Here is a 27,510-nt window from a genome sequence, read left to right on the forward strand (position 1 = left end):
TTGATTGTTTGGACTGTAGAAAAATTGATTAAAAATGTCATTTGGAATGTGCCTCATGTTGAATAACTACTTTTTAAAGCAACAATGTGACCAAAATTGCCATTATTAAAGACTTTTTCTCCTATTCAGAAGCTTCTTTTTCGACCGATTTCAGGCATTAAAGTGACTCTAAACACATTTATCTTTGTTCCAAAAGTGATAATTTACATGGAATAGTCATTTGCAATCAAAAAATTAAACATTAAAAAATTTCCATTTCTGACCATCTGGAGAAATTTCGTCAGGTCACGGGTCATCGTTTTTCATCAGAAAATTGATTTTTTGGACTGTGGAAAAATTGATTCAAAATGTCATTTGGAATGTGCCTCATGTTGAATAACTACTTTTTAAAGTCTCAATGTGACCAAAATTGCCATTATTACAGACTTTTTCTCCTATTCAGAAGCTTCTATTTCGACCAATTTCAGGCATTAAAGTGACTCTAAACACACTTATTTTTGTTCCAAAGGTGATAATTTACATTTAATAGTCATTTGCAGTCAAAAAATTAAACAATTAAAATTTCCATTTCTGACCATCTGGAGAAATTTCGACAGGTCACGGGTCATCATTTTTCATCAGAACATTGATTTTTTGGACTGTGGAAAAATTGATTCAAAATTTCATTTGGAATGTTCCTCATGTTGAATAACTACTTTTTAAAGCAACAATGTGACCAAAATTGCCATTATTACAGACTTTTTCTCCTATTCAGAAGCTTCTTTTGCGACCGATTTCAGGCAATAAAGTGACTCTAAACACATTTGTCTTTGTTCCAAAAGTGATAATTTACATGGAATAGTCATTTGCAATCAAAAAATTAAACATTAAAAAATTTCCATTTCTGACCATCTGGAGAAATTTCGTCAGGTCACGGGTCATCGTTTTTCATCAGAAAATTGATTGTTTGGACTGTAGATAAATTGATTAAAAATGTCATTTGGAATGTGCCTCATGTTGAATAACTACTTTTTAAAGTCTCAATGTGACCAAAATTGCCATTATTACAGACTTTTTCTCCTATTCAGAAGCTTCTATTTCGACCAATTTCAGGCATTAAAGTGACTCTAAACACACTTATTTTTGTTCCAAAGGTGATAATTTACATTTAATAGTCATTTGCAGTCAAAAAATTAAACAATTAAAATTTCCATTTCTGACCATCTGGAGAAATTTCGACAGGTCACGGGTCATCATTTTTCATCAGAACATTGATTTTTTGGACGGTGGAAAAATTGATTCAAAATTTCATTTGGAATGTTCCTCATGTTGAATAACTACTTTTTAAAGCCTCAATGTGACCAAAATTGCCATTAATACAGACTTTTTCTCTTATTCAGAAGCTTCTATTTCGACCAATTTCAGGCATTAAAGTGACTTTAAACACACTTATTTTTGTTCCAAAAGTGATAATTTACATGGAATAGTCATTTGCAGTCAAAAAATTAAACATTAAAAAATTTCCATTTCTGACCATCTGGAGAAATTTCGACAGGTCACGGGTCATCGTTTTTCATCAGAAAATTGATTATTCGGACTGTAGAAAAATTGATTAAAAATGTAATTTGGAATGTTCCTCATGTTGAATAACTACTTTTTAAAGCCACAATGTGACCAAAATTGCCATTATTACAGAATTTTTTTCCTATTCAGAAGCTACTTTTTCGACCGATTTCAGGCATTAAAGTGACTCTAAACACATTTATCTGTGTTCCAAAAGTGATAATTTACATGGAATAGTCATTTGCAGTCAAAAAATTAAACATTAAAAAATTTCCATTTCTGACCATCTGGAGAAATTTCGACAGGTCACGGGTCATCGATTTTCATCAGAAAATTGATTGTTTGGACTGTAGATAAATTGATTAAAAATGTCATTTGGAATGTGCCTCATGTTGAATGACTACTTTTTAAAGTCTCAATGTGACCAAAATTGCCATTATTACAAACTTTTTCTCCTATTCAGAAGCTTCTATTTCGACCAATTTCAGGCATTAAAGTGACTCTAAACACACTTATTTGTGTTCCAAAAGTGATAATTTACATGGAATAGTCATTTGCAGTCAAAAAATTAAACATGAAAACATTTCAATTTCTGACCATTTTGAGAAATTTCGACAGGTCACGGGTCATCGTTTTTCATCAGAAAACTGATTTTTTGGACTGTAGAAAAATTGATTAAAAATGTCATTTGGAATGTGCCTCATGTTGAATAACTACTTTTTAAAGCCTCAATGTGACCAAAATTGCCATTATTAAAGACTTTTTCTCCTATTCGGAAGCTTCTATTTCGACCAATTTCAGGCATTAAAATGACTCTAAACACACTTATTTGTGTTCCAAAAGTGATCATTTACATGGAATAGTCATTTGCAGTCAAAAAATTAAACATGAAAACATTTCAATTTCTGACCATTTTGAGAAATTTCGACAGGTCACGGGTCATCGTTTTTCATCAGAAAACTGATTTTTTGGACTGTAGAAAAATTGATTCAAAATGTCATTTGGAATGTGCCTCATGTTGAATAACTTCTTTTTAAAGCCTCAATGTTACCAAAATTGCCATTATTACAGACATTTTTTCCTATTCAGAAGCTTCTATTTCGACCAATTTCAGGCATTAAAGTGACTCTAAACACACTTATTTTTGTTCCAAAGGTGATAATTTACATATAATAGTCATTTGCAGTCAAAAAATTAAACAATTAAAATTTCCATTTCTGACTATCTGGAGAAATTTCGAGAGGTCACGGGTCATCGTTTTTCATCAGAAAATTGATTTTTTTGGACTGTGGAAAAATTGATTCAACATGTCATTTGGAATGTTCCTCATGTTGAATAACTACTTTTTAAAGCCTAAATGTGACCAAAATTGCCATTATTACAGACTTTTTCTCCTATTCAGAAGCTTCTATTTCGACCAATTTCAGGCATTAAAGTGACTCTAAACACACTTATTTTTGTTCCAAAGGTGATAATTTACATTTAATAGTGATTTGCAGTCAAAAAATTAAACAATTAAAATTTCCATTTCTGACCATCTGGAGAAATTTCGACAGGTCACGGGTCATCGTTTTTCATCAGAAAATTGATTTTTTGGACTGTGTAAAAATTGATTCAAAATGTCATTTGGAATGTTCCTCATGTTGAATAACTGCTTTTTGAAGCCTCAATGTGACCAAAATTGCCATTATTACAGACTTTTTCTCTTATTCAGAAGCTTCTATTTCGACCAATTTCAGGCATTAAAGTGACTTTAAACACACTTATTTTTGTTCCAAAAGTGATAATTTACATGGAATAGTCATTTGCAGTCAAAAAATTAAACAGTAAAAAATGTCCATTTCTGACCATCTGGAGAAATTTTGACAGGTCACGGGTCATTGTTTTTCATCAGAAAATTGTTTTTTTGGACTGTAGAAAAATTGATTCAAAATGTCATTTGGAATGTGCTCCATGTTGAATAACTACTTTTTAAAGCCTCAATGTGACCAAAATTGCCATTTTTACAGACATTTTCTCCTAATCAGAAGCTTCTTTTCGAGCAATTTCAGTCATTAAAATTACTCTAAACACACTTATTTTAGTTCCAAAAGTGATAATTCACATGGAATAGTCATTTACAGTAAAAAAATTAAACATTAAAAAATTTCCATTTCTGACCATCTGGAGAAATTTCGACAGGTCATGGGTCATCGTTTTTCATTAGAAAAATGATTTTTTGGACTGTAGCAAAACTGATTCAAAATGTCATTTGGAATGTTCCTCATGTTGAATAACTACTTTTTAAAACGTCAATGTGAACAAAATTGCCATTATTACAGACTTTTTCTCTTATTCAGAATCTTCTATTTCGACCAATTTCAGGCATTAAAGTGATTCTAAACACACTTATTATTTTTTTCCAAAAGTGATAATTTACATGGAATAGTCATTTGCAGTCAAAAAATTAAACATGAAAAAATTTCCATTTCTGACCATCTGGAGAAATTTCGACAGGTCACGGGTCATCGTTTTTCATCAGAAAATTGATTGTTTGGACTGTAGAAAAATTGATTGTAAATGTCATTTGGAATGTGCCTCATGTTGAATAACTACTTTTTAAATCCTCAATGTGACCAAAATTGCCATTATTACAGACTTTTACTCCGATTCAGAAGCTTCTATTTCAACCAATTTCAGGCATTAAAGTGACTCTAAACACACTTATTTGTGATCCAAAAGTGATAATTTACATGGAATAGTCATTTGCAGTCAAAAAATTAAACATGAAAACATTTCAATTTCTGACCATCTTGAGAAATTTCGACAGGTCACGGGTCATTGTTTTTCATCAGAAAATTGATTTTTTGGACTGTAGAAAAATTGATTCAAAATGTCATTTGGAATGTTCCTCATGTTGAATAACTACTTTTTAAAGCCTCAATGTGACCAAAATTGCCATTATTACAGACTTTTTCTCTTATTCAGAAGCTTCTATATCGACCAATTTCAGGCATTAAAGTGACTCTAAACACACTTATTTTTGTTCCAAAAGTGATAATTTACATGGAATAGGCATTTGCAGTCAAACAATGAAACATTAAAAAATTTCCATTTCTGACCATCTGGAGAAATTTCGACAGGTCACGGGTCTTCGAATTTCATCAGAAAATTGATTATTTGGACTTTAGAAAAATTGATTAAAAATGTCATTTGGAATGTGCCTCATGTTGAATAACTACTTTTTACAGCAACAATGTGACTAAAATTGCCATTATTACAGACTTTTTCTCCTATTCAGAAGCTTCTATTTCGACCAATTTAAGGCATTAAAGTGACTCTAAACACACTTATTTGTGTTCCAAAAGTGATAATTTACATGGAATAGTCATTTGCCATCAAAAAATTAAACATTACAAAATTTCCATTTCTGACCATCTGGAGAAATTTCGTCAGGTCACGGGTCATCGTTTTTCATCCGAAAATTGATTGTTTGGACTGTAGAAAAATTGATTAAAAATGTCATTTGGAATGTGCCTCATGTTGAATAACTACTTTTTAAAGCAACAATGTGACCAAAATTGCCATTATTACAGACTTTTTCTCCTATTCAGAAGCTTCTTTTGCGACCGATTTCAGGCAATAAAGTGACTCTAAACACATTTGTCTTTGTTCCAAAAGTGATAATTTACATGGAATAGTCATTTGCAATCAAAAAATTAAACATTAAAAAATTTCCATTTCTGACCATCTGGAGAAATTTCGTCAGGTCACGGGTCATCGTTTTTCATCAGAAAATTGATTGTTTGGACTGTAGATAAATTGATTAAAAATGTCATTTGGAATGTGCCTCATGTTGAATAACTACTTTTTAAAGTCTCAATGTGACCAAAATTGCCATTATTACAGACTTTTTCTCCTATTCAGAAGCTTCTATTTCGACCAATTTCAGGCATTAAAGTGACTCTAAACACACTTATTTTTGTTCCAAAGGTGATAATTTACATTTAATAGTCATTTGCAGTCAAAAAATTAAACAATTAAAATTTCCATTTCTGACCATCTGGAGAAATTTCGACAGGTCACGGGTCATCATTTTTCATCAGAACATTGATTTTTTGGACGGTGGAAAAATTGATTCAAAATTTCATTTGGAATGTTCCTCATGTTGAATAACTACTTTTTAAAGCCTCAATGTGACCAAAATTGCCATTAATACAGACTTTTTCTCTTATTCAGAAGCTTCTATTTCGACCAATTTCAGGCATTAAAGTGACTTTAAACACACTTATTTTTGTTCCAAAAGTGATAATTTACATGGAATAGTCATTTGCAGTCAAAAAATTAAACATTAAAAAATTTCCATTTCTGACCATCTGGAGAAATTTCGACAGGTCACGGGTCATCGTTTTTCATCAGAAAATTGATTATTCGGACTGTAGAAAAATTGATTAAAAATGTAATTTGGAATGTTCCTCATGTTGAATAACTACTTTTTAAAGCCACAATGTGACCAAAATTGCCATTATTACAGAATTTTTTTCCTATTCAGAAGCTACTTTTTCGACCGATTTCAGGCATTAAAGTGACTCTAAACACATTTATCTGTGTTCCAAAAGTGATAATTTACATGGAATAGTCATTTGCAGTCAAAAAATTAAACATTAAAAAATTTCCATTTCTGACCATCTGGAGAAATTTCGACAGGTCACGGGTCATCGATTTTCATCAGAAAATTGATTGTTTGGACTGTAGATAAATTGATTAAAAATGTCATTTGGAATGTGCCTCATGTTGAATAACTACTTTTTAAAGTCTCAATGTGACCAAAATTGCCATTATTACAAACTTTTTCTCCTATTCAGAAGCTTCTATTTCGACCAATTTCAGGCATTAAAGTGACTCTAAACACACTTATTTGTGTTCCAAAAGTGATAATTTACATGGAATAGTCATTTGCAGTCAAAAAATTAAACATGAAAACATTTCAATTTCTGACCATTTTGAGAAATTTCGACAGGTCACGGGTCATCGTTTTTCATCAGAAAACTGATTTTTTGGACTGTAGAAAAATTGATTAAAAATGTCATTTGGAATGTGCCTCATGTTGAATAACTACTTTTTAAAGCCTCAATGTGACCAAAATTGCCATTATTAAAGACTTTTTCTCCTATTCGGAAGCTTCTATTTCGACCAATTTCAGGCATTAAAATGACTCTAAACACACTTATTTGTGTTCCAAAAGTGATCATTTACATGGAATAGTCATTTGCAGTCAAAAAATTAAACATGAAAACATTTCAATTTCTGACCATTTTGAGAAATTTCGACAGGTCACGGGTCATCGTTTTTCATCAGAAAACTGATTTTTTGGACTGTAGAAAAATTGATTCAAAATGTCATTTGGAATGTGCCTCATGTTGAATAACTTCTTTTTAAAGCCTCAATGTTACCAAAATTGCCATTATTACAGACTTTTTCTCCTATTCAGAAGCTTCTATTTCGACCAATTTCAGGCATTAAAGTGACTCTAAACACACTTATTTTTGTTCCAAAGGTGATAATTTACATTTAATAGTCATTTGCAGTCAAAAAATTAAACAATTAAAATTTCCATTTCTGACCATCTGGAGAAATTTCGACAGGTCACGGGTCATCATTTTTCATCAGAACATTGATTTTTTGGACTGTGGAAAAATTGATTCAAAATTTCATTTGGAATGTTCCTCATGTTGAATAACTACTTTTTAAAGCCTCAATGTGACCAAAATTGCCATTATTACAGACTTTTTCTCTTATTCAGAAGCTTCTATATCGACCAATTTCAGGCATTAAAGTGACTTTAAACACACTTATTTTTGTTCCAAAAGTGATAATTTACATGGAATAGTCATTTGCAGTCAAAAAATTAAACAGTAAAAAATGTCCATTTCTGACCATCTGGAGAAATTTTGACAGGTCACGGGTCATTGTTTTTCATCAGAAAATTGTTTTTTTGGACTGTAGAAAAATTGATTCAAAATGTCATTTGGAATGTGCTCCATGTTGAATAACTACTTTTTAAAGCCTCAATGTGACCAAAATTGCCATTTTTACAGACATTTTCTCCTACTCAGAAGCTTCTTTTCGAGCAATTTCAGTCATTAAAATTACTCTAAACACACTTATTTTAGTTCCAAAAGTGATAATTCACATGGAATAGTCATTTACAGTAAAAAAATTAAACATTAAAAAATTTCCATTTCTGACCATCTGGAGAAATTTCGACAGGTCATCGTTTTTCATTAGAAAAATGATTTTTTGGACTGTAGCAAAACTGATTCAAAATGTCATTTGGAATGTTCCTCATGTTGAATAACTACTTTTTAAAGCCTCAATGTGACCAAAATTGCCATTATTACTGACTTTTTCTCTTATTCAGAATCTTCTATTTCGACCAATTTCAGGCATTAAAGTGATTCTAAACACACTTATTTTTTTTCCAAAAGTGATAATTTACATGGAATAGTCATTTGCCATCAAAAAATTAAACATTACAAAATTTCCATTTCTGACCATCTGGAGAAATTTCGTCAGGTCACGGGTCATCGTTTTTCATCAGAAAATTGATTGTTTGGACTGTAGAAAAATTGATTAAAAATGTCATTTGGAATGTGCCTCATGTTGAATAACTACTTTTTAAAGCAACAATGTGACCAAAATTGCCATTATTAAAGACTTTTTCTCCTATTCAGAAGCTTCTTTTTCGACCGATTTCAGGCATTAAAGTGACTCTAAACACATTTATCTTTGTTCCAAAAGTGATAATTTACATGGAATAGTCATTTGCAATCAAAAAATTAAACATTAAAAAATTTCCATTTCTGACCATCTGGAGAAATTTCGTCAGGTCACGGGTCATCGTTTTTCATCAGAAAATTGATTTTTTGGACTGTGGAAAAATTGATTCAAAATGTCATTTGAAATGTGCCTCATGTTGAATAACTACTTTTTAAAGTCTCAATGTGACCAAAATTGCCATTATTACAGACTTTTTCTCCTATTCAGAAGCTTCTATTTCGACCAATTTCAGGCATTAAAGTGACTCTAAACACACTTATTTTTGTTCCAAAGGTGATAATTTACATTTAATAGTCATTTGCAGTCAAAAAATTAAACAATTAAAATTTCCATTTCTGACCATCTGGAGAAATTTCGACAGGTCACGGGTCATCATTTTTCATCAGAACATTGATTTTTTGGACTGTGGAAAAATTGATTCAAAATTTCATTTGGAATGTTCCTCATGTTGAATAACTACTTTTTAAAGCAACAATGTGACCAAAATTGCCATTATTACAGACTTTTTCTCCTATTCAGAAGCTTCTTTTGCGACCGATTTCAGGCAATAAAGTGACTCTAAACACATTTGTCTTTGTTCCAAAAGTGATAATTTACATGGAATAGTCATTTGCAATCAAAAAATTAAACATTAAAAAATTTCCATTTCTGACCATCTGGAGAAATTTCGTCAGGTCACGGGTCATCGTTTTTCATCAGAAAATTGATTGTTTGGACTGTAGATAAATTGATTAAAAATGTCATTTGGAATGTGCCTCATGTTGAATAACTACTTTTTAAAGTCTCAATGTGACCAAAATTGCCATTATTACAGACTTTTTCTCCTATTCAGAAGCTTCTATTTCGACCAATTTCAGGCATTAAAGTGACTCTAAACACACTTATTTTTGTTCCAAAGGTGATAATTTACATTTAATAGTCATTTGCAGTCAAAAAATTAAACAATTAAAATTTCCATTTCTGACCATCTGGAGAAATTTCGACAGGTCACGGGTCATCATTTTTCATCAGAACATTGATTTTTTGGACGGTGGAAAAATTGATTCAAAATTTCATTTGGAATGTTCCTCATGTTGAATAACTACTTTTTAAAGCCTCAATGTGACCAAAATTGCCATTAATACAGACTTTTTCTCTTATTCAGAAGCTTCTATTTCGACCAATTTCAGGCATTAAAGTGACTTTAAACACACTTATTTTTGTTCCAAAAGTGATAATTTACATGGAATAGTCATTTGCAGTCAAAAAATTAAACATTAAAAAATTTCCATTTCTGACCATCTGGAGAAATTTCGACAGGTCACGGGTCATCGTTTTTCATCAGAAAATTGATTATTCGGACTGTAGAAAAATTGATTAAAAATGTAATTTGGAATGTTCCTCATGTTGAATAACTACTTTTTAAAGCCACAATGTGACCAAAATTGCCATTATTACAGAATTTTTTTCCTATTCAGAAGCTACTTTTTCGACCGATTTCAGGCATTAAAGTGACTCTAAACACATTTATCTGTGTTCCAAAAGTGATAATTTACATGGAATAGTCATTTGCAGTCAAAAAATTAAACATTAAAAAATTTCCATTTCTGACCATCTGGAGAAATTTCGACAGGTCACGGGTCATCGATTTTCATCAGAAAATTGATTGTTTGGACTGTAGATAAATTGATTAAAAATGTCATTTGGAATGTGCCTCATGTTGAATAACTACTTTTTAAAGTCTCAATGTGACCAAAATTGCCATTATTACAAACTTTTTCTCCTATTCAGAAGCTTCTATTTCGACCAATTTCAGGCATTAAAGTGACTCTAAACACACTTATTTGTGTTCCAAAAGTGATAATTTACATGGAATAGTCATTTGCAGTCAAAAAATTAAACATGAAAACATTTCAATTTCTGACCATTTTGAGAAATTTCGACAGGTCACGGGTCATCGTTTTTCATCAGAAAACTGATTTTTTGGACTGTAGAAAAATTGATTAAAAATGTCATTTGGAATGTGCCTCATGTTGAATAACTACTTTTTAAAGCCTCAATGTGACCAAAATTGCCATTATTAAAGACTTTTTCTCCTATTCGGAAGCTTCTATTTCGACCAATTTCAGGCATTAAAATGACTCTAAACACACTTATTTGTGTTCCAAAAGTGATCATTTACATGGAATAGTCATTTGCAGTCAAAAAATTAAACATGAAAACATTTCAATTTCTGACCATTTTGAGAAATTTCGACAGGTCACGGGTCATCGTTTTTCATCAGAAAACTGATTTTTTGGACTGTAGAAAAATTGATTCAAAATGTCATTTGGAATGTGCCTCATGTTGAATAACTTCTTTTTAAAGCCTCAATGTTACCAAAATTGCCATTATTACAGACATTTTTTCCTATTCAGAAGCTTCTATTTCGACCAATTTCAGGCATTAAAGTGACTCTAAACACACTTATTTTTGTTCCAAAGGTGATAATTTACATTTAATAGTCATTTGCAGTCAAAAAATTAAACAATTAAAATTTCCATTTCTGACTATCTGGAGAAATTTCGAGAGGTCACGGGTCATCGTTTTTCATCAGAAAATTGATTTTTTTGGACTGTGGAAAAATTGATTCAACATGTCATTTGGAATGTTCCTCATGTTGAATAACTACTTTTTAAAGCCTAAATGTGACCAAAATTGCCATTATTACAGACTTTTTCTCCTATTCAGAAGCTTCTATTTCGACCAATTTCAGGCATTAAAGTGACTCTAAACACACTTATTTTTGTTCCAAAGGTGATAATTTACATTTAATAGTGATTTGCAGTCAAAAAATTAAACAATTAAAATTTCCATTTCTGACCATCTGGAGAAATTTCGACAGGTCACGGGTCATCGTTTTTCATCAGAAAATTGATTTTTTGGACTGTGTAAAAATTGATTCAAAATGTCATTTGGAATGTTCCTCATGTTGAATAACTGCTTTTTGAAGCCTCAATGTGACCAAAATTGCCATTATTACAGACTTTTTCTCTTATTCAGAAGCTTCTATTTCGACCAATTTCAGGCATTAAAGTGACTTTAAACACACTTATTTTTGTTCCAAAAGTGATAATTTACATGGAATAGTCATTTGCAGTCAAAAAATTAAACAGTAAAAAATGTCCATTTCTGACCATCTGGAGAAATTTTGACAGGTCACGGGTCATTGTTTTTCATCAGAAAATTGTTTTTTTGGACTGTAGAAAAATTGATTCAAAATGTCATTTGGAATGTGCTCCATGTTGAATAACTACTTTTTAAAGCCTCAATGTGACCAAAATTGCCATTTTTACAGACATTTTCTCCTAATCAGAAGCTTCTTTTCGAGCAATTTCAGTCATTAAAATTACTCTAAACACACTTATTTTAGTTCCAAAAGTGATAATTCACATGGAATAGTCATTTACAGTAAAAAAATTAAACATTAAAAAATTTCCATTTCTGACCATCTGGAGAAATTTCGACAGGTCATGGGTCATCGTTTTTCATTAGAAAAATGATTTTTTGGACTGTAGCAAAACTGATTCAAAATGTCATTTGGAATGTTCCTCATGTTGAATAACTACTTTTTAAAACGTCAATGTGACCAAAATTGCCATTATTACAGACTTTTTCTCTTATTCAGAATCTTCTATTTCGACCAATTTCAGGCATTAAAGTGATTCTAAACACACTTATTATTTTTTTCCAAAAGTGATAATTTACATGGAATAGTCATTTGCAGTCAAAAAATTAAACATGAAAAAATTTCCATTTCTGACCATCTGGAGAAATTTCGACAGGTCACGGGTCATCGTTTTTCATCAGAAAATTGATTGTTTGGACTGTAGAAAAATTGATTGTAAATGTCATTTGGAATGTGCCTCATGTTGAATAACTACTTTTTAAATCCTCAATGTGACCAAAATTGCCATTATTACAGACTTTTACTCCGATTCAGAAGCTTCTATTTCAACCAATTTCAGGCATTAAAGTGACTCTAAACACACTTATTTGTGATCCAAAAGTGATAATTTACATGGAATAGTCATTTGCAGTCAAAAAATTAAACATGAAAACATTTCAATTTCTGACCATCTTGAGAAATTTCGACAGGTCACGGGTCATTGTTTTTCATCAGAAAATTGATTTTTTGGACTGTAGAAAAATTGATTCAAAATGTCATTTGGAATGTTCCTCATGTTGAATAACTACTTTTTAAAGCCTCAATGTGACCAAAATTGCCATTATTACAGACTTTTTCTCTTATTCAGAAGCTTCTATATCGACCAATTTCAGGCATTAAAGTGACTCTAAACACACTTATTTTTGTTCCAAAAGTGATAATTTACATGGAATAGGCATTTGCAGTCAAACAATGAAACATTAAAAAATTTCCATTTCTGACCATCTGGAGAAATTTCGACAGGTCACGGGTCTTCGAATTTCATCAGAAAATTGATTATTTGGACTTTAGAAAAATTGATTAAAAATGTCATTTGGAATGTGCCTCATGTTGAATAACTACTTTTTACAGCAACAATGTGACTAAAATTGCCATTATTACAGACTTTTTCTCCTATTCAGAAGCTTCTATTTCGACCAATTTAAGGCATTAAAGTGACTCTAAACACACTTATTTGTGTTCCAAAAGTGATAATTTACATGGAATAGTCATTTGCCATCAAAAAATTAAACATTACAAAATTTCCATTTCTGACCATCTGGAGAAATTTCGTCAGGTCACGGGTCATCGTTTTTCATCCGAAAATTGATTGTTTGGACTGTAGAAAAATTGATTAAAAATGTCATTTGGAATGTGCCTCATGTTGAATAACTACTTTTTAAAGCAACAATGTGACCAAAATTGCCATTATTACAGACTTTTTCTCCTATTCAGAAGCTTCTTTTGCGACCGATTTCAGGCAATAAAGTGACTCTAAACACATTTGTCTTTGTTCCAAAAGTGATAATTTACATGGAATAGTCATTTGCAATCAAAAAATTAAACATTAAAAAATTTCCATTTCTGACCATCTGGAGAAATTTCGTCAGGTCACGGGTCATCGTTTTTCATCAGAAAATTGATTGTTTGGACTGTAGATAAATTGATTAAAAATGTCATTTGGAATGTGCCTCATTTTGAATAACTACTTTTTAAAGTCTCAATGTGACCAAAATTGCCATTATTACAGACTTTTTCTCCTTTTCAGAAGCTTCTATTTCGACCAATTTCAGGCATTAAAGTGACTCTAAACTCACTTATTTTTGTTCCAAAGGTGATAATTTACATTTAATAGTCATTTGCAGTCAAAAAATTAAACAATTAAAATTTCCATTTCTGACCATCTGGAGAAATTTCGACAGGTCACGGGTCATCAGTTTTTCATCAGAACATTGATTTTTTGGACTGTAGAAAAATTGATTCAAAATGTAATTTGGAATGTGCTCCATGTTAAATAACTACTTTTTAAAGCCTCAATGTGACCAAAATTGCCATTTTTAGAGACATTTTCTCCTACTCAGAAGGTTCTTTTCGACCAATTTCAGTCATTAAAATTACTCTAAACACACTTATTTTAGTTCCAAAAGTGATAATTCACATGGAATAGTCATTTACAGTAAAAAAATTAAACATTAAAAAATTTCCATTTCTGACCATCTGGAGAAATTTCGACAGGTCACGGGTCATCGTTTTTCATTAGAAAAATGATTTTTTGGACTGTAGCAAAATTGATTCAAAATGTCATTTGGAATGTGCCTCATGTTGAATAACTACTTTTTAAATCCTCAATGTGACCAAAATTGCCATTATTACAGACTTTTACTCCTATTCAGAAGCTTCTATTTCAACCAATTTCAGGCATTAAAATGACTCTAAACACACTTATTTGTGTTCCAAAAGTGATAATTTACATGGAATAGTCATTTGCAGTCAAAAAATTAAACATGAAAACATTTCAATTTCTGACCATCTTGAGAAATTTCGACAGGTCACGGGTCATCGTTTTTCATCAGAAAACTGATTTTTTGGACTGTAGAAAAATTGATTAAAAATGTCATTTGGAATGTGCCTCATGTTGAATAACTACTTTTTAAAGCCTCAATGTGACCAAAATTGCCATTATTAAAGACTTTTTCTCCTATTCGGAAGCTTCTATTTCGACCAATTTCATGCATTAAAATGACTCTAAACGCACTTATTTGTGTTCCAAAAGTGATAATTTACATGGAATAGTCATTTGCAGTCAAAAAATTAAACATGAAAACATTTCAATTTCTGACCATTTTGAGAAATTTCGACAGGTCACGGGTCATCGTTTTTCATCAGAAAACTGATTTTTTGGACTGTAGAAAAATTGATTAAAAATGTCATTTGGAATGTGACTCATGTTGAATAACTACTTTTTAAAGCCTCAATGTGACCAAAATTGCCAGTATTAAAGACTTTTTCTCCTATTCGGAAGCTTCTATTTCAACCAATTTCAGGCATTAAAATGACTCTAAACACACCTATTTGTGTTCCAAAAGTGATAATTTACATGGAATAGTCATTTGCAGTCAAAAAATTAAACATGAAAACATTTCAATTTCTGACCATTTTGAGAAATTTCGACAGGTCACGGGTCATCGTTTTTCATCAGAAAACTGATTTTTTGGACTGTAGAAAAATTGATTCAAAATGTCATTTGGGATGAGCCTGATGTTGAATAACTTCTTTTTAAAGCCTCAATGTTACCAAAATTGCCATTATTACAGACATTTTCTCCTATTCAGAAGCTTCTATTTTGACCAATTTCAGGCATTAAAGTGACTCTAAACACACTTATTTTTGTTCCAAAGGTGATAATTTACATTTAATAGTCATTTGCAGTCAAAAAATTAAACAATTAAAATTTCCATTTCTGACTATCTGGAGAAATTTCGACAGGTCACGGGTCATCGTTTTTCATCAGAAAACTGATTTTTTGGACTGTAGAAAAATTGATTCAAAATGTCATTTGGAATGTGCCTCATGTTGAATAACTTCTTTTTAAAGCCTCAATGTTACCAAAATTGCCATTATTACAGACATTTTCTCCTATTCAGAAGCTTCTATTTTGACCAATTTCAGGCATTAAAGTGACTCTAAACACACTTATTTTTGTTCCAAAGGTGATAATTTACATTTAATAGTCATTTGCAGTCAAAAAATTAAACAATTAAAATTTCCATTTCTGACCATCTGGAGAAATTTCGACAGGTCACGGGTCATCATTTTTCATCAGAACATTGATTTTTTGGACTGTGGAAAAATTGATTCAAAATTTCATTTGGAATGTTCCTCATGTTGAATAACTACTTTTTAAAGCCTCAATGTGACCAAAATTGCCATTATTACAGACTTTTTCTCTTATTCAGAAGCTTCTATATCGACCAATTTCAGGCATTAAAGTGACTTTAAACACACTTATTTTTGTTCCAAAAGTGATAATTTACATGGAATAGTCATTTGCAGTCAAAAAATTAAACAGTAAAAAATGTCCATTTCTGACCATCTGGAGAAATTTTGACAGGTCACGGGTCATTGTTTTTCATCAGAAAATTGTTTTTTTGGACTGTAGAAAAATTGATTCAAAATGTCATTTGGAATGTGCTCCATGTTGAATAACTACTTTTTAAAGCCTCAATGTGACCAAAATTGCCATTTTTACAGACATTTTCTCCTACTCAGAAGCTTCTTTTCGAGCAATTTCAGTCATTAAAATTACTCTAAACACACTTATTTTAGTTCCAAAAGTGATAATTCACATGGAATAGTCATTTACAGTAAAAAAATTAAACATTAAAAAATTTCCATTTCTGACCATCTGGAGAAATTTCGACAGGTCATCGTTTTTCATTAGAAAAATGATTTTTTGGACTGTAGCAAAACTGATTCAAAATGTCATTTGGAATGTTCCTCATGTTGAATAACTACTTTTTAAAGCCTCAATGTGACCAAAATTGCCATTATTACTGACTTTTTCTCTTATTCAGAATCTTCTATTTCGACCAATTTCAGGCATTAAAGTGATTCTAAACACACTTATTTTTTTTCCAAAAGTGATAATTTACATGGAATAGTCATTTGCCATCAAAAAATTAAACATTACAAAATTTCCATTTCTGACCATCTGGAGAAATTTCGTCAGGTCACGGGTCATCGTTTTTCATCAGAAAATTGATTGTTTGGACTGTAGAAAAATTGATTAAAAATGTCATTTGAAATGTGCCTCATGTTGAATAACTACTTTTTAAAGCAACAATGTGACCAAAATTGCCATTATTACAGACTTTTTCTCCTATTCAGAAGCTTCTTTTTCGACCGATTTCAGGCATTAAAGTGACTCTAAACACATTTATCTTTGTTCCAAAAGTGATAATTTACATGGAATAGTCATTTGCAATCAAAAAATTAAACATTAAAAAATTTCCATTTCTGACCATCTGGAGAAATTTCGTCAGGTCACGGGTCATCGTTTTTCATCAGAAAATTGATTTTTTGGACTGTGGAAAAATTGATTCAAAATGTCATTTGGAATGTGCCTCATGTTGAATAACTACTTTTTAAAGTCTCAATGTGACCAAAATTGCCATTATTACAGACTTTTTCTCCTATTCAGAAGCTTCTATTTCGACCAATTTCAGGCATTAAAGTGACTCTAAACACACCTATTTTTGTTCCAAAGGTGATAATTTACATTTAATAGTCATTTGCAGTCAAAAAATTAAACAATTAAAATTTCCATTTCTGACCATCTGGAGAAATTTCGACAGGTCACGGGTCATCATTTTTCATCAGAACATTGATTTTTTGGACTGTGGAAAAATTGATTCAAAATTTCATTTGGAATGTTCCTCATGTTGAATAACTACTTTTTAAAGAAACAATGTGACCAAAATTGCCATTATTACAGACTTTTTCTCCTATTCAGAAGCTTCTTTTGCGACCGATTTCAGGCAATAAAGTGACTCTAAACACATTTGTCTTTGTTCCAAAAGTGATAATTTACATGGAATAGTCATTTGCAATCAAAAAATTAAACATTAAAAAATTTCCATTTCTGACCATCTGGAGAAATTTCGTCAGGTCACGGGTCATCGTTTTTCATCAGAAAATTGATTGTTTGGACTGTAGATAAATTGATTAAAAATGTCATTTGGAATGTGCCTCATGTTGAATAACTACTTTTTAAAGTCTCAATGTGACCAAAATTGCCATTATTACAGACTTTTTCTCCTATTCAGAAGCTTCTATTTCGACCAATTTCAGGCATTAAAGTGACTCTAAACACACTTATTTTTGTTCCAAAGGTGATAATTTACATTTAATAGTCATTTGCAGTAAAAAAATTAAACAATTAAAATTTCCATTTCTGACCATCTGGAGAAATTTCGACAGGTCACGGGTCATCATTTTTCATCAGAACATTAATTTTTTGGACTGTGGAAAAATTGATTCAAAATTTCATTTGGAATGTTCCTCATGTTGAATAACTACTTTTTAAAGCCTCAATGTGACCAAAATTGCCATTAATACAGACTTTTTCTCTTATTCAGAAGCTTCTATTTCGACCAATTTCAGGCATTAAAGTGACTTTAAACACACTTATTTTTGTTCCAAAAGTGATAATTTACATGGAATAGTCATTTGCAGTCAAAAAATTAAACATTAAAAAATTTCCATTTCTGACCATCTGGAGAAATTTCGACAGGTCACGGGTCATCGTTTTTCATCAGAAAATTGATTATTCGGACTGTAGAAAAATTGATTAAAAATGTAATTTGGAATGTTCCTCATGTTGAATAACTACTTTTTAAAGCCACAATGTGACCAAAATTGCCATTATTACAGAATTTTTTTCCTATTCAGAAGCTACTTTTTTGACCGATTTCAGGCATTAAAGTGACTCTAAACACATTTATCTGTGTTCCAAAAGTGATAATTTACATGGAATAGTCATTTGCAGTCAAAAAATTAAACAATAAAAAATTTCCATTTCTGACCATCTGGAGAAATTTCGACAGGTCACGGGTCATCGATTTTCATCAGAAAATTGATTGTTTGGACTGTAGAAAAATTGATTAAAAATGTCATTTGGAATGTGCCTCATGTTGAATAACTACTTTTTAAAGCAACAATGTGACCAAAATTGCCATTATTACAGACTTTTTCTCCTATTCAGAAGCTTCTTTTGCGACCGATTTCAGGCAATAAAGTGACTCTAAACACATTTATCTTTGTTCCAAAAGTGATAATTTACATGGAATAGTCATTTGCAATCAAAAAATTAAACATTAAAAAATTTCCATTTCTGACCATCTGGAGAAATTTCGTCAGGTCACGGGTCATCGTTTTTCATCAGAAAATTGATTGTTTGGACTGTAGATAAATTGATTAAAAATGTCATTTGGAATGTGCCTCATGTTGAATAACTACTTTTTAAAGTCTCAATGTGACCAAAATTGCCATTATTACAAACTTTTTCTCCTATTCAGAAGCTTCTATTTCGACCAATTTCAGGCATTAAAGTGACTCTAAACACACTTATTTGTGTTCCAAAAGTGATAATTTACATGGAATAGTCATTTGCAGTCAAAAAATTAAACATGAAAACATTTCAATTTCTGACCATTTTGAGAAATTTCGACAGGTCACGGGTCATCGTTTTTCATCAGAAAACTGATTTTTTGGACTGTAGAAAAATTGATTAAAAATGTCATTTGGAATGTGCCTCATGTTGAATAACTACTTTTTAAAGCCTCAATGTGACCAAAATTGCCATTATTAAAGACTTTTTCTCCTATTCGGAAGCTTCTATTTCGACCAATTTCAGGCATTAAAATGACTCTAAACACACTTATTTGTGTTCCAAAAGTGATCATTTACATGGAATAGTCATTTGCAGTCAAAAAATTAAACATGAAAACATTTCAATTTCTGACCATTTTGAGAAATTTCGACAGGTCACGGGTCATCGTTTTTCATCAGAAAACTGATTTTTTGGACTGTAGAAAAATTGATTCAAAATGTCATTTGGAATGTGCCTCATGTTGAATAACTTCTTTTTAAAGCCTCAATGTTACCAAAATTGCCATTATTACAGACATTTTTTCCTATTCAGAAGCTTCTATTTCGACCAATTTCAGGCATTAAAGTGACTCTAAACACACTTATTTTTGTTCCAAAGGTGATAATTTACATTTAATAGTCATTTGCAGTCAAAAAATTAAACAATTAAAATTTCCATTTCTGACTATCTGGAGAAATTTCGAGAGGTCACGGGTCATCGTTTTTCATCAGAAAATTGATTTTTTTGGACTGTGGAAAAATTGATTCAACATGTCATTTGGAATGTTCCTCATGTTGAATAACTACTTTTTAAAGCCTAAATGTGACCAAAATTGCCATTATTACAGACTTTTTCTCCTATTCAGAAGCTTCTATTTCGACCAATTTCAGGCATTAAAGTGACTCTAAACACACTTATTTTTGTTCCAAAGGTGATAATTTACATTTAATAGTGATTTGCAGTCAAAAAATTAAACAATTAAAATTTCCATTTCTGACCATCTGGAGAAATTTCGACAGGTCACGGGTCATCGTTTTTCATCAGAAAATTGATTTTTTGGACTGTGTAAAAATTGATTCAAAATGTCATTTGGAATGTTCCTCATGTTGAATAACTACTTTTTGAAGCCTCAATGTGACCAAAATTGCCATTATTACAGACTTTTTCTCTTATTCAGAAGCTTCTATTTCGACCAATTTCAGGCATTAAAGTGACTTTAAACACACTTATTTTTGTTCCAAAAGTGATAATTTACATGGAATAGTCATTTGCAGTCAAAAAATTAAACAGTAAAAAATGTCCATTTCTGACCATCTGGAGAAATTTTGACAGGTCACGGGTCATTGTTTTTCATCAGAAAATTGTTTTTTTGGACTGTAGAAAAATTGATTCAAAATGTCATTTGGAATGTGCTCCATGTTGAATAACTACTTTTTAAAGCCTCAATGTGACCAAAATTGCCATTTTTACAGACATTTTCTCCTACTCAGAAGCTTCTTTTCGAGCAATTTCAGTCATTAAAATTACTCTAAACACACTTATTTTAGTTCCAAAAGTGATAATTCACATGGAATAGTCATTTACAGTAAAAAAATTAAACATTAAAAAATTTCCATTTCTGACCATCTGGAGAAATTTCGACAGGTCATGGGTCATCGTTTTTCATTAGAAAAATGATTTTTTGGACTGTAGCAAAACTGATTCAAAATGTCATTTGGAATGTTCCTCATGTTGAATAACTACTTTTTAAAACGTCAATGTGACCAAAATTGCCATTATTACAGACTTTTTCTCTTATTCAGAATCTTCTATTTCGACCAATTTCAGGCATTAAAGTGATTCTAAACACACTTATTATTTTTTTCCAAAAGTGATAATTTACATGGAATAGTCATTTGCAGTCAAAAAATTAAACATGAAAAAATTTCCATTTCTGACCATCTGGAGAAATTTCGACAGGTCACGGGTCATCGTTTTTCATCAGAAAATTGATTGTTTGGACTGTAGAAAAATTGATTGAAAATGTCATTTGGAATGTGCCTCATGTTGAATAACTACTTTTTAAATCCTCAATGTGACCAAAATTGCCATTATTACAGACTTTTACTCCGATTCAGAAGCTTCTATTTCAACCAATTTCAGGCATTAAAGTGACTCTAAACACACTTATTTGTGATCCAAAAGTGATAATTTACATGGAATAGTCATTTGCAGTCAAAAAATTAAACATGAAAACATTTCAATTTCTGACCATCTTGAGAAATTTCGACAGGTCACGGGTCATCGTTTTTCATCAGAAAACTGATTTTTTTGGACTGTAGAAAAATTGATTCGAAATGTCATTTGGAATGTGCCTCATGTTGAATAACTACTTTTTAAAGCCTCAATGTGACCAAAATTGCCATTATTAAAGACTTTTTCTCCTATTCGGAAGCTTCTATTTCGACCAATTTCAGGCATTAAAGTGACTCTAAACACACTTATTTTTGTTGCAAAGGTGATAATTTACATTTAATAGTCATTTGCAGTCAAAAAATTAAACAATTAAAATTTCCATTTCTGACCATCTGGAGAAATTTCGACAGGTCACGGGTCATTGTTTTTCATCAGAAAATTGATTTTTTGGACTGTAGAAAAATTGATTCAAAATGTCATTTGGAATGTTCCTCATGTTGAATAACTACTTTTTAAAGCCTCAATGTGACCAAAATTGCCATTATTACAGACTTTTTCTCTTATTCAGAAGCTTCTATATCGACCAATTTCAGGCATTAAAGTGACTCTAAACACACTTATTTTTGTTCCAAAAGTGATAATTTACATGGAATAGGCATTTGCAGTCAAACAATGAAACATTAAAAAATTTCCATTTCTGACCATCTGGAGAAATTTCGACAGGTCACGGGTCTTCGAATTTCATCAGAAAATTGATTATTTGGACTGTAGAAAAATTGATTAAAAATGTCATTTGGAATGTGCCTCATGTTGAATAACTACTTTTTACAGCAACAATGTGACTAAAATTGCCATTATTACAGACTTTTTCTCCTATTCAGAAGCTTCTATTTCGACCAATTTAAGGCATTAAAGTGACTCTAAACACACTTATTTGTGTTCCAAAAGTGATAATTTACATGGAATAGTCATTTGCAATCAAAAAATTAAACATTAAAAAATTTCCATTTCTGACCATCTGGAGAAATTTCGTCAGGTCACGGGTCATCGTTTTTCATCAGAAAATTGATTGTTTGGACTGTAGATAAATTGATTAAAAATGTCATTTGGAATGTGCCTCATTTTGAATAACTACTTTTTAAAGTCTCAATGTGACCAAAATTGCCATTATTACAGACTTTTTCTCCTTTTCAGAAGCTTCTATTTCGACCAATTTCAGGCATTAAAGTGACTCTAAACACACTTATTTTTGTTCCAAAGGTGATAATTTACATTTAATAGTCATTTGCAGTCAAAAAATTAAACAATTAAAATTTCCATTTCTGACCATCTGGAGAAATTTCGACAGGTCACGGGTCATCATTTTTCATCAGAACATTGATTTTTTGGACTGTGGAAAAATTGATTCAAAATTTCATTTGGAATGTTCCTCATGTTGAATAACTACTTTTTAAAGCCTCAATGTGACCAAAATTGCCATTATTACAGACTTTTTCTCTTATTCAGAAGCTTCTATATCGACCAATTTCAGGCATTAAAGTGACTTTAAACACACTTATTTTTGTTCCAAAAGTGATAATTTACATGGAATAGTCATTTGCAGTCAAAAAATTAAACAGTAAAAAATGTCCATTTCTGACCATCTGGAGAAATTTTGACAGGTCACGGGTCATTGTTTTTCATCAGAAAATTGTTTTTTTGGACTGTAGAAAAATTGATTCAAAATGTCATTTGGAATGTGCTCCATGTTGAATAACTACTTTTTAAAGCCTCAATGTGACCAAAATTGCCATTTTTACAGACATTTTCTCCTACTCAGAAGCTTCTTTTCGAGCAATTTCAGTCATTAAAATTACTCTAAACACACTTATTTTAGTTCCAAAAGTGATAATTCACATGGAATAGTCATTTACAGTAAAAAAATTAAACATTAAAAAATTTCCATTTCTGACCATCTGGAGAAATTTCGACAGGTCATCGTTTTTCATTAGAAAAATGATTTTTTGGACTGTAGCAAAACTGATTCAAAATGTCATTTGGAATGTTCCTCATGTTGAATAACTACTTTTTAAAGCCTCAATGTGACCAAAATTGCCATTATTACTGACTTTTTCTCTTATTCAGAATCTTCTATTTCGACCAATTTCAGGCATTAAAGTGATTCTAAACACACTTATTTTTTTTCCAAAAGTGATAATTTACATGGAATAGTCATTTGCCATCAAAAAATTAAACATTACAAAATTTCCATTTCTGACCATCTGGAGAAATTTCGTCAGGTCACGGGTCATCGTTTTTCATCAGAAAATTGATTGTTTGGACTGTAGAAAAATTGATTAAAAATGTCATTTGGAATGTGCCTCATGTTGAATAACTACTTTTTAAAGCAACAATGTGACCAAAATTGCCATTATTAAAGACTTTTTCTCCTATTCAGAAGCTTCTTTTTCGACCGATTTCAGGCATTAAAGTGACTCTAAACACATTTATCTTTGTTCCAAAAGTGATAATTTACATGGAATAGTCATTTGCAATCAAAAAATTAAACATTAAAAAATTTCCATTTCTGACCATCTGGAGAAATTTCGTCAGGTCACGGGTCATCGTTTTTCATCAGAAAATTGATTTTTTGGACTGTGGAAAAATTGATTCAAAATGTCATTTGGAATGTGCCTCATGTTGAATAACTACTTTTTAAAGTCTCAATGTGACCAAAATTGCCATTATTACAGACTTTTTCTCCTCTTCAGAAGCTTCTATTTCGACCAATTTCAGGCATTAAAGTGACTCTAAACACACTTATTTTTGTTCCAAAGGTGATAATTTACATTTAATAGTCATTTGCAGTCAAAAAATTAAACAATTAAAATTTCCATTTCTGACCATCTGGAGAAATTTCGACAGGTCACGGGTCATCATTTTTCATCAGAACATTGATTTTTTGGACTGTGGAAAAATTGATTCAAAATTTCATTTGGAATGTTCCTCATGTTGAATAACTACTTTTTAAAGCAACAATGTGACCAAAATTGCCATTATTACAGACTTTTTCTCCTATTCAGAAGCTTCTTTTGCGACCGATTTCAGGCAATAAAGTGACTCTAAACACATTTGTCTTTGTTCCAAAAGTGATAATTTACATGGAATAGTCATTTGCAATCAAAAAATTAAACATTAAAAAATTTCCATTTCTGACCATCTGGAGAAATTTCGTCAGGTCACGGGTCATCGTTTTTCATCAGAAAATTGATTGTTTGGACTGTAGATAAATTGATTAAAAATGTCATTTGGAATGTGCCTCATGTTGAATAACTACTTTTTAAAGTCTCAATGTGACCAAAATTGCCATTATTACAGACTTTTTCTCCTATTCAGAAGCTTCTATTTCGACCAATTTCAGGCATTAAAGTGACTCTAAACACACTTATTTTTGTTCCAAAGGTGATAATTTACATTTAATAGTCATTTGCAGTCAAAAAATTAAACAATTAAAATTTCCATTTCTGACCATCTGGAGAAATTTCGACAGGTCACGGGTCATCATTTTTCATCAGAACATTAATTTTTTGGACGGTGGAAAAATTGATTCAAAATTTCATTTGGAATGTTCCTCATGTTGAATAACTACTTTTTAAAGCCTCAATGTGACCAAAATTGCCATTAATACAGACTTTTTCTCTTATTCAGAAGCTTCTATTTCGACCAATTTCAGGCATTAAAGTGACTTTAAACACACTTATTTTTGTTCCAAAAGTGATAATTTACATGGAATAGTCATTTGCAGTCAAAAAATTAAACATTAAAAAATTTCCATTTCTGACCATCTGGAGAAATTTCGACAGGTCACGGGTCATCGTTTTTCATCAGAAAATTGATTATTCGGACTGTAGAAAAATTGATTCAAAATTTCATTTGGAATGTTCCTCATGTTGAATAACTACTTTTTAAAGCAACAATGTGACCAAAATTGCCATTATTACAGACTTTTTCTCCTATTCAGAAGCTTCTTTTGCGACCGATTTCAGGCAATAAAGTGACTCTAAACACATTTGTCTTTGTTCCAAAAGTGATAATTTACATGGAATAGTCATTTGCAATCAAAAAATTAAACATTAAAAAATTTCCATTTCTGACCATCTGGAGAAATTTCGTCAGGTCACGGGTCATCGTTTTTCATCAGAAAATTGATTGTTTGGACTGTAGATAAATTGATTAAAAATGTCATTTGGAATGTGCCTCATGTTGAATAACTACTTTTTAAAGTCTCAATGTGACCAAAATTGCCATTATTACAGACTTTTTCTCCTATTCAGAAGCTTCTATTTCGACCAATTTCAGGCATTAAAGTGACTCTAAACACACTTATTTTTGTTCCAAAGGTGATAATTTACATTTAATAGTCATTTGCAGTCAAAAAATTAAACAATTAAAATTTCCATTTCTGACCATCTGGAGAAATTTCGACAGGTCACGGGTCATCATTTTTCATCAGAACATTAATTTTTTGGACGGTGGAAAAATTGATTCAAAATTTCATTTGGAATGTTCCTCATGTTGAATAACTACTTTTTAAAGCCTCAATGTGACCAAAATTGCCATTAATACAGACTTTTTCTCTTATTCAGAAGCTTCTATTTCGACCAATTTCAGGCATTAAAGTGACTTTAAACACACTTATTTTTGTTCCAAAAGTGATAATTTACATGGAATAGTCATTTGCAGTCAAAAAATTAAACATTAAAAAATTTCCATTTCTGACCATCTGGAGAAATTTCGACAGGTCACGGGTCATCGTTTTTCATCAGAAAATTGATTATTCGGACTGTAGAAAAATTGATTAAAAATGTAATTTGGAATGTTCCTCATGTTGAATAACTACTTTTTAAAGCCACAATGTGACCAAAATTGCCATTATTACAGAATTTTTTTCCTATTCAGAAGCTACTTTTTCGACCGATTTCAGGCATTAAAGTGACTCTAAACACATTTATCTGTGTTCCAAAAGTGATAATTTACATGGAATAGTAATTTGCAGTCAAAAAATTAAACATTAAAAAATTTCCATTTCTGACCATCTGGAGAAATTTCGACAGGTCACGGGTCATCGATTTTCATCAGAAAATTGATTGTTTGGACTGTAGAAAAATTGATTAAAAATGTCATTTGGAATGTGCCTCATGTTGAATAACTACTTTTTAAAGCAACAATGTGACCAAAATTGCCATTATTACAGACTTTTTCTCCTATTCAGAAGCTTCTTTTGCGACCGATTTCAGGCAATAAAGTGACTCTAAACACATTTATCTTTGTTCCAAAAGTGATAATTTACATGGAATAGTCATTTGCAATCAAAAAATTAAACATTAAAAAATTTCCATTTCTGACCATCTGGAGAAATTTCGTCAGGTCACGGGTCATCGTTTTTCATCAGAAAATTGATTGTTTGGACTGTAGATAAATTGATTAAAAATGTCATTTGGAATGTGCCTCATGTTGAATAACTACTTTTTAAAGTCTCAATGTGACCAAAATTGCCATTATTACAAACTTTTTCTCCTATTCAGAAGCTTCTATTTCGACCAATTTCAGGCATTAAAGTGACTCTAAACACACTTATTTGTGTTCCAAAAGTGATAATTTACATGGAATAGTCATTTGCAGTCAAAAAATTAAACATGAAAACATTTCAATTTCTGACCATTTTGAGAAATTTCGACAGGTCACGGGTCATCGTTTTTCATCAGAAAACTGATTTTTTGGACTGTAGAAAAATTGATTAAAAATGTCATTTGGAATGTGCCTCATGTTGAATAACTACTTTTTAAAGCCTCAATGTGACCAAAATTGCCATTATTAAAGACTTTTTCTCCTATTCGGAAGCTTCTATTTCGACCAATTTCAGGCATTAAAATGACTCTAAACACACTTATTTGTGTTCCAAAAGTGATCATTTACATGGAATAGTCATTTGCAGTCAAAAAATTAAACATGAAAACATTTCAATTTCTGACCATTTTGAGAAATTTCGACAGGTCACGGTTCATCGTTTTTCATCAGAAAACTGATTTTTTGGACTGTAGAAAAATTGATTCAAAATGTCATTTGGAATGTGCCTCATGTTGAATAACTTCTTTTTAAAGCCTCAATGTTACCAAAATTGCCATTATTACAGACATTTTTTCCTATTCAGAAGCTTCTATTTCGACCAATTTCAGGCATTAAAGTGACTCTAAACACACTTATTTTTGTTCCAAAGGTGATAATTTACATTTAATAGTCATTTGCAGTCAAAAAATTAAACAATTAAAATTTCCATTTCTGACTATCTGGAGAAATTTCGAGAGGTCACGGGTCATCGTTTTTCATCAGAAAATTGATT

Source organism: Triturus cristatus, chromosome 10 (genome assembly GCF_964204655.1).
Source record: "Triturus cristatus chromosome 10, aTriCri1.1, whole genome shotgun sequence".
NCBI classification, from domain to species: Eukaryota; Metazoa; Chordata; class Amphibia; order Caudata; family Salamandridae; genus Triturus; species Triturus cristatus.